At 34.8% G+C, this 8,946-nt stretch overlaps 1 pseudogene across 1 annotated transcript in view; it reads right to left on the bottom strand.

The window, feature by feature from the left end:
- Positions 1–908: 908 nt before the first annotated feature.
- The window catches only part of LOC149565292 (uncharacterized), a 186,181-nt pseudogene continuing 178,143 nt past the window's right edge, over positions 909–8,946 (bottom strand). Inside the window, exon 16 of the transcript XR_016362030.1 lies at positions 909–1,712. The product of XR_016362030.1 is annotated as an uncharacterized LOC149565292 (transcript). The remainder of the gene's footprint in view (positions 1,713–8,946) is intronic.

The following is an 8,946-nucleotide window of genomic DNA, read 5'->3' as shown; positions in this document are numbered from 1 at the left end:
ACAGTTTGGTATTAATCAATGTAATTTGACAGTGTTTTGGTTATGGTAGGTTTAGCGATAACTATGCACATCATTACTCTTTGGATAATGATAGTGTTAGCAGTAGTTGCTATGGACAGGGTTCCAGGCATGGTTTACTCTGTTGATGTTGGCTAGTCTGTTTTTGATATTCAGTTAAGAGTGTTGTTACTATGCTCTAATTGTTAATCTGTTGTTAGTTGTCCATAAGGTTTTTGTTTTCAAGAGATACAACACCCTTGTTTTGTTGATGTTCATATAAAAAGCAAATCATAGAGGGAGGTGTTGAAGTATAATCTTCATTTAAGTAGCTGCTAGTAATAATATGACAAAATTAGATCATGATGTGACCATATCCCCATTTTTTTTGCAATTACAGCAGATGGCTTGTATCGAACAGCTAAACATAATGCTTGGATACTGCTTTGACTCAGAAAATTAGTGTTAAAAATTTGCCTACCATAAATAGATTACTGTGGTCAGCCATAGAATTTACAGCCACTTTCTAGCTTAAAGCATTTTCACTTTTGCTTAAAAATAGAACATTAAGGTTGTGAAACTCAGAACTAATATCTTGGTCGTCTCCTAACAAATGGTAGCCTGAACTGTTATTTCTCTCTATAAAACTTCAATCATATAAATATACTTTCCTTCATATATTGGAAAAATAGGTGGGGAAAAACTACATTAAAGACATTAGGAGAAAAATGTCAACAAATGCAGAGTTTCTGCCTCGATTAGTAAATATTAATAATAAAACAACAGAAGAAAAAAAAAATTTCTGAACAGCACTGATATAAAACTAATCAACAGACATCTCAAGAACACTAACAAATGGAGTAAATATACTCGTTTTGTAAGCCTACCCAAATTTGACCCTTGCACCAACATATATAAAGGCACATTTTATCATGCTTCCAACATTTAAACGTTACACGTACATATATTATACATTTTCAAAGAATTAAGCTGAAACCACTTCCAAGAATTGAGAAGCTTGACAATAATGAAATGTATTTACATCTATTCAGTGCTCAATTTACAAGATTACATCTGCTCCCCTACCTCAAGCTCATGGCAAAGCATCTATCTTTTCCAGCAGTTTTTTTGCCAGTAAAGGATCAGCAGTCAAACTATAATTTTGACCTGCATATTGAACCCAAAGATATTCCTGGTGTGACTCTGGGAGAAGCCGAGCAACCTCTGGCAACCCAGTACAAGGAGGATTTGGTAGCTCTCTGCCATCTTCTGAGTAAACAATGTCAGCTAGAAGCAGCCAAACAAAATCTTGATCGATGCTTGATAGACCAAGCAAGGCATCTGTAGCAGCTTGATCCAACGTTCGACTACCACAAGAAAAACCCACAGTCAACCCAGTTATCTGTTTGAATATTGCCTCCAGAGCACAAGCACTTTTCTTGTCATTTGCAATAGCTGTGATCATTAAAAAAAAATGCTTCTTGCACCTTAAGCAAGGTTCCTTCTGCCATGTCTGTGTGGTCAGTAAGATTGCTACCCTTTCTAAAAGGAAGCAGCATAGATTTTTCTGTCTTAAATGAAACCTTACTCAGGTAAAGCCCCTTAGATAACAATCTTAAAAAATGGGAGCAATCAGTTTTGAAGCGGCGGATGAAAAAATCCCCTCCACATACATGAATTACATTGGCTATTGCACTCAAACATCGGATGACAACCTATTTGGACAACATAAGAAGTGCTATTCAGAAACCTTATTTAAGTTGAGGGACAAAACTGTCAGAAAAAACCTTACAAAACATAAAGATTAATTTAATAAGGCTAGAAAAATTTCAGACATCCTGTAGTTGAAATACTTTGCTTCACGTATTAAAGAAATATGCGTTTGGCCTGCATTAATAAAGATCCAACTTTGTTTACAATTTACAAGAATACATTAAGCTATGCCAAAACATGCATGCAAAAACAAAGATAATCAGAATATTCAGCCAACAATCATCACAGTTACATTTCAGGAAACAAATAACTACTCATATTTTGAAACAAACAAAGAAAGATTTGGCAATGATTAATAGTCAAGACTGTTCTGCCTCTAATGATTTGTACAAAAATACTTCATTACGGGAGATTAAGTACAGTTATTCAAAGCTAAAAACCATGACTGACGTGTTCAAACAATTCCAAGAATGTCACTGAAACAGAATGACCCAATTTTAAGCCAGCATAATTGTTCATATTATCATGCATATTTGACTGCATTTGAAATTACAACTAGTGCAGATAAACAGGAATTAGATTTACCTCGTTAACTTGACAATTATTAGGAAAAACTCAGATGGCCCTCGGCAGAACGGACAAATTCATGGGAGGCTATTATTCATCACAATAAAAAAAGGGCTCAAATCAATAGGAAGAGTGGACTATATAAAAGATCTACAGTGCGGATAAACAGAAAGGGATGAACATATGAACCATGATGTTAGAAATTTGGATACATTGTCTTAGATTTCTAGTTTTTCAAAACTATAAAATAAGCCCAGCATTCCAAAAAAGAATTGTGAAAGCCTGCACCATATCAGTCTGCAAGATAATTTTACTGTCAATTTTTTTTTTTTGTCATAATTTGAAACCCTAGCAATGGCCAATATTAAAATTATTTTAACAAAAGCTAAAAAATTACGGGCCAAAACATTAACATCTTCAAGTCATAAAATACTCCCCATTGCTGAGCAGAGTAATTGTGATAGAATAATTCTCAAAGCATAAACTAGAATGTTTCAAATCTTGCAGATATCAATAAGCATGTTAGAGAAGCCTGGTTATTGAAGATACTGTCCATTTCTCATGAATTGATCCAATGAGTTCAAAATGCCAGTTTCACTAGTCATTTTTTATAAATCCTGAGAAACAAGCATCAAACTTCTCAAAAAGTTAAAAGATTTCCGAATTTGAAAAATTGAAGTTTCACACAGAGTTGGGTGAGGGTGATTAATGGATTTCCAACTAACAAAATCCCTAGTGTTAAGAGTAGCCGCAGAAAGAAATCAGTTCAATGCAGGTTCAGACAGGAAGAGCACCTGTTAAAAAGATCTATAGTGTGGATGAACAGCAAGAGATGAACATATCAACCATAATATGGGAAATTTGGGTACACTTTTAATTTTCTATTTTTTCTAAAATATGAAATGCACAAGATTCTGCAAAAATATTGTGAAAGCCTACATCATTTCAGTCTGCAATTAAGAATTTTTCTGCCCAAATTTTGCTTTTTAGTTAAAGTTGAAACCCTAGCGATGTCCAATTATTAAAATAATTTTGCCCAAAGATGAAAAATTGATAGGTCAAAATATTAATATCTGGAGTCTTATGATACTCACGATCGCAGACCAATGTCTGTGATAGAATAATTCTCAAAGCATAAACTAGAAGGATTTTCAAACCTTGCAGATTATTGTAGAGAACCCTCAATGTTGTAGACATTATCCATTCCTCACAGATTGGTCACATGGGTTCAGAATCCCAATTCTAATAGTGATTTGTGAGAAAGCCTGATAAATGTGCATCAAACTCAAAAAAGTAAAAGAATTGTGAATTTAAAAAATTACTGTTTCACACAGAATTCAGTGAGGGTGATTAATGGATTGCTATCTACCAAAATAAAACAGTGTGTGGGAATCTGTATGTTAAGCAAATATGAAAGCTATTTCCTAATGAAATGGTGTGGCATGCAAAGGTGACTTAGATCTCATTCAAATAAATCTCTGTGAGCCATCCTAAAAATCATCAACAATCATTGTTACAAGGTATATTCTGTTGCTGGTTTATGATCTAGGAAAACATTAGTATACTTCTTGAAGAATAAGTATAATTGCTCTGGGAATTTTGTCCAGTTCAAGTCATTGGTTGAAAAACAGAAGAATGGATTCATAAAAATCTTCAAGTCTGATAATCACAGCAAGTTCACTTCCAAGAGAACTATATGAGACAAAATGCATTCAGAGACAATGCGTACACCCCTCAACAAAATGGGGTGGTTAACAAGAAAAAAGAATTATTGTGGAGATGAACAAGTGCATGAAACACAATAGAGGTGAATATATCTACTAAACAGATATTTGTGCAAAACCTTGCAAGGTGTGACATCTACAGAATCCTTATTTGAGTTGAGACCAAAGGTGAAATTGTGCTTTTGGATGTTTTGCATCTTCATAGAAAATGGAGTAAACAAAATTAATAAAGATGCAGATATTTCTTAGTATAGTGGACAATCTAAAGCATTTGAACTCATTGATACTTCCACTAAGAAAACAAAAGTTTGCCAGGTACAACAATCATGATTATTCTTTGATTGTAACCTTAAACAATATGCGTCCAATGATTAATCAAAAAATAGAATTAGGTTCCCCTAAAAGATGAATTTTCTAGTTCCTCTTGAGCTCCATCACTCACCAATTTGTCAACCTTTGCCTGATATTTCTCCTATTCCAGTAGCATATCATAATGAACATCCAAGCTGGCTGTCCAAGGGGTTTAGCTTAATTGGTTGAAGCAACGAGTTCTCATTGTGGAGAGACTGGTTCAAATCCCAAGAGGGACATCTTTGTGGAATTCTAAGTTGTGACTATTTATCTTCTATTAGTTGTATTTGTCTCATTGTAGAAGGTGGATTCTAAACTGTGACTCTTGATCATCTGAAGTGACATTTTCTTTCTTTGATTGTTGTGGTGTTTTGTTTCTTTGATTGTTGTGTTGAAGCAAGAACCTAAGATTTTGTATAGATCTTCAATAGTGCCTTTAAATTTTACAAAACATGATCATCTGAAGCGACATTTTCTTTCTTTGATTGTTGTGGTGTTTTGTTTCTTTGATTGTTGTGTTGAAGCAAGAAACTAAGATTTGTATAGATCTTCAATAGTCAGAGATTACCACTTGGGTTTCCATGACCGTGTAACATGAGAGTCTTGTGGCAAAGTTACATCTTGAGTTTAAGCCAACTTGGATTTTTTTTAATATTGACATCGATTACAAATCTTATGCTCATTCAAGCAATAGCATGAGAATTACAAGCTTATTCAAGCTTATTCTAAATCTGAATTGGTTCAAAGAGGGTATTCATTATGAATCTTGAAGCCTCCCCTCCTTGATCTGTAGATATAACAAATCCTACTATAACTGAGGGGAGTGAGGGAGCAGCTTCTCTAATGTCTCTCTCTTCCAAATCATCTCTTATAGAGGATTCCACCAAGTCAAAGCCTCCCTTTTCCTTAATAAGGACAATCTGCATGTTCGGAGGAGGATAAGGAAAAGAAGGGCTCTAATTCGAGATCAGATAAGCTGATGTAGGGTCCTCTATGAAAGATCCTTCCACGGATCCTGGTTCTATCCTGGGTGACCTTCCCTTAATGCAAATCTTTAAAATCTTAGGATTACAAATGTTGGCATTCATTTTGGCTATGATAATTGGACTCGAGAACCTCCATTCAGTTTCTACAAAACCTACATATTTCTCTAACTTGTTACCCATTAATTTAAGAATTTCTTTTGTTAGTAGTTCAATAGCGAGATTAGGCAAATTAACAGCCTAATCTATTATGAAGGAGCCTGGGTTGTTCGGGTCAAAGAAAGGCTATCAATCAAGGACTCTAAAAGATTTGCCTTTGAAAACTAGGGCATAAGTTTAAATAACAATTCTTTTTTCAAACTGGTGCTACAACAAGCAATATAACGATCATCATTTTCCAAGATAGTTACTTCTAATTTCTTATCATAAGATTCATTCAACCATCTCACAATAGATTCTACCTCTGTACCTGTTCCTGTCCATTTGGCATAGAGTCCATCCATTTGATTTGAGTTTAGGCAATGGCGATCTCAGAATTGGATCTCTTAGATGCATGAAAGGATTAGAATCCAAACAATGTCTAGACAAAGTCCATCGCAATCTTCTTGTAAAGGGCAGTTTGACCTATGTGAGTTTTGAGGATAAGGGTGGGAAGGAATTTGAGTTTTTGGGGGATTAAATGCTACTTCTTGTTGTCTAGACCGTTTAGATTTTACAATAATCCAACCCTCGTCATCAAATTCGTTCTTTACTAGTTCAAAATGATTCTAGGAAACCAAGTCTAGAATCAATACATAGTAAAGGGGATGGCATATTTTAGTCGCCAAAAGATAAAACATTGTCTATCAAATTTTTCCCTAGACGCCTAGTCTGCATAGATCGAACAAAACGCAGGATTCATTTTCACAAAAATAACAATAATAATAACAATATAGTGTTTGACAAGTAAAACTCAATATCATAAAATAAAGGTGATATGTTAGAGTTCAGACAAATCACAATTTAACTTTCCAATTGATTGCTTATTAGTTGCAAACAAGAATAAAATAATTATTATCAAGTGGATATAAAAATGGATCGATTGAAATGAGACTCAGAAAAATGCAGATTTAGATATTAGATGATAAGTTGAGTAGAAATTGTTATTCGTTGGATGATGTCCATCTTTCTATATTGTCAAACAATTTGCTGCAGTGTAACTTATACTCTCTACCACCAACTGCCTATAAATGCTCGATCTGCTAATCCACGATCTCAAATGCTTGGATTGCAAAAACCCTTGAAGTCGAATTAAAAATTCTATGGGAAAAAATGGTCAACAAGAGGCTATCTTCAACAAATTTTGTGGTGAGGTGGGAAAAACGAGGCAAATTGCGTTTGGACTCGGACTCGACCGAGTCCTGACCAAGTTTTGGCTAACTCGCTGAGGTAGCTACCACAGTTGACTCGCCGAGTCCTACTAGTCGGACTCTACTATCAACCAATGAAAAATAATAAGCTTTTCAGCTTAAGGGTAGGAGGATTTATACAAATAAAATTCTTATACTTTAAGTTATATTTGTATAAATATCGTCAAGATGTTTGAGAAAGTTTTCAACTTTATAGGAGTTAAAATGCAGATTATAGATTTTGGGGGTTTTCAAAAAATTCCAACTTTAGCCAAATTTCAAGATTTAGCATGCCTTTAATAGTCTTATCTCGCACAACTTGTCTTGGCTATTTGAGGTCAAACTAAAGTTGGAAGTTGATAATCATGTCTTCACTAAATAAGGCTTGGAGTGGGTTGATTAGGTGGATCGAAGGATAGAGGCAGTGATAGTGGCAATGGCAGTGGAGGAGGCTAGAGCACAAGGAGACCCAGTGTAGGACCCTGAGGCCAAGAGAGATTGATCCGACTCTGATGATGAGGATTATGAGGATGAGTATGAGGATGAGGAGGATGATCATGATGAGCATGTCACTGAGGTTCAACTTCACACACGGAGAGATGATGGCTCTAGACTTTAGAGTCTTACATGACCTATCTTATGCATAGTCGTAGGAAATAGGCTACTATGAGCCTTATTTTGATATATGTTTTGAACTTTTGATTCAATGGATTGCATATTCTATTAATACTATAGACATTTGATAGTAACACTATATTTCGATTATGTTATTCAATTTAAATTTACGCAATTTCTTTCAAAAATTTGCATTTATACTTATGTGATCTATGAAAAGTTGTGTATGCGTGCAAAGTAGCTTCTATTTTTCTCAATTAATGTGTATCTGATGTTAATTGGCTAAATGATGCATGAAAAAACTTCAAATCCTTAAAAATCTTTGAATTTCATGGGTTTTTAATTGTTGGGTCCATGCCAAGTCTGGCCACCAAGTCCAAGTTTGAGCTTGATTTGGGCTTGCCGAGTCTGAGGCTAGTAACACTGCTTCAAACCCTTGTTGCCTTACTACACACACTTCTCTTTCTCTATTCTTTCATCAAACGCTACACATTGCAAACACTCCTTCACTATTGTGAGAAAGAAAATATTTTAACATAGAACCCATGTTTTTAAATCTACGAAAAAATTTCCTTGTCCACGTTGATCGTGGAATGGGCATATACCATCTCCCAACTATTCACAAATCATAGGTGACAATGGCAGAAAATCAACATGAATTGGTAGGCCCATAGCAAGAAATTGCAGGCCTTATAAATCCCAACACATGCCCTGTTTGTGTAATCGCAGGCCTCTAATGATGAAGCACAAGACACAACAATGACTCGAAGGATCTTTTGCAAATATCAGATATTTATTCGGAATATGTTGCCTTAGATTTTGACCAAAATGGAACTTTATCAAATAATGCAAGTCTAGTCGGAGTTAAATGTAAAAAGCTTCTCAGCGGTCATTGAGAATTCCTCATTCTATGTAGATTTCTATAGACTTTCATAGTGTTTTCTATAGGTTTCCTTTGGAAGCAAACCCTAAGCTTGTTGTCAAGGAATGAAATATCCATATTTTCTTCCAAACATAGTTCACGAAAGTATCAAATTAGGGCTTATACCTCTTTTTCAAAATGGAGTCCAAAATTGTTTAATTGAATCAAAACCCTCATACCATGCGGGCCAAGAAATGAAAATTTTCAATCAAGGGTGCAATTAATCGCTATTTCTATCACAAAATTTACTACACCTTCATAGATTGTATTTCCTGCCAAATTAAGAGAGCTAGCTGGTACATTAAGATGAAATTGCTATACCTTGTCCCAACATCTCTGAATAATTTTTTTGGACATGAGAACATATCTCATTTTTTTTGTTAAAAACTTAATCAAATTCATTTTATTTATTTTTTCTTTCCTAATGTTCAAAAATCTGATTGTCATTGCTACCCTCCACCCTATTCGTAGTATTTCTCTGCAATGTCCCCACTTTAGCAATTGTCCAATTGTGTGACCGTTAACCTATTTCTACATGGTCCTGGAGGCTAATGAAGAGGTTAGTGGGATCCTAAGATGTTTTGGCCTAGTTATTTCCAGTTCAAACCAAAACAGAGCTGATTTGCATGGTGTTGGGAAAACTTACTATTTTTAGTAAGTTAACAGGGCATGGGCGATGTCAAAAT

The sequence above is a fragment of the Cupressus sempervirens genome, chromosome 3, assembly GCF_028749045.1.
Source record: "Cupressus sempervirens isolate cs-2001-9-10 chromosome 3, ASM2874904v1, whole genome shotgun sequence".
In the NCBI taxonomy this organism is placed as follows: domain Eukaryota; kingdom Viridiplantae; phylum Streptophyta; class Pinopsida; order Cupressales; family Cupressaceae; genus Cupressus; species Cupressus sempervirens.
Note: the sequence above shows the minus strand (reverse complement) of the source record. Positions and strands in the feature narration are given on the sequence as shown.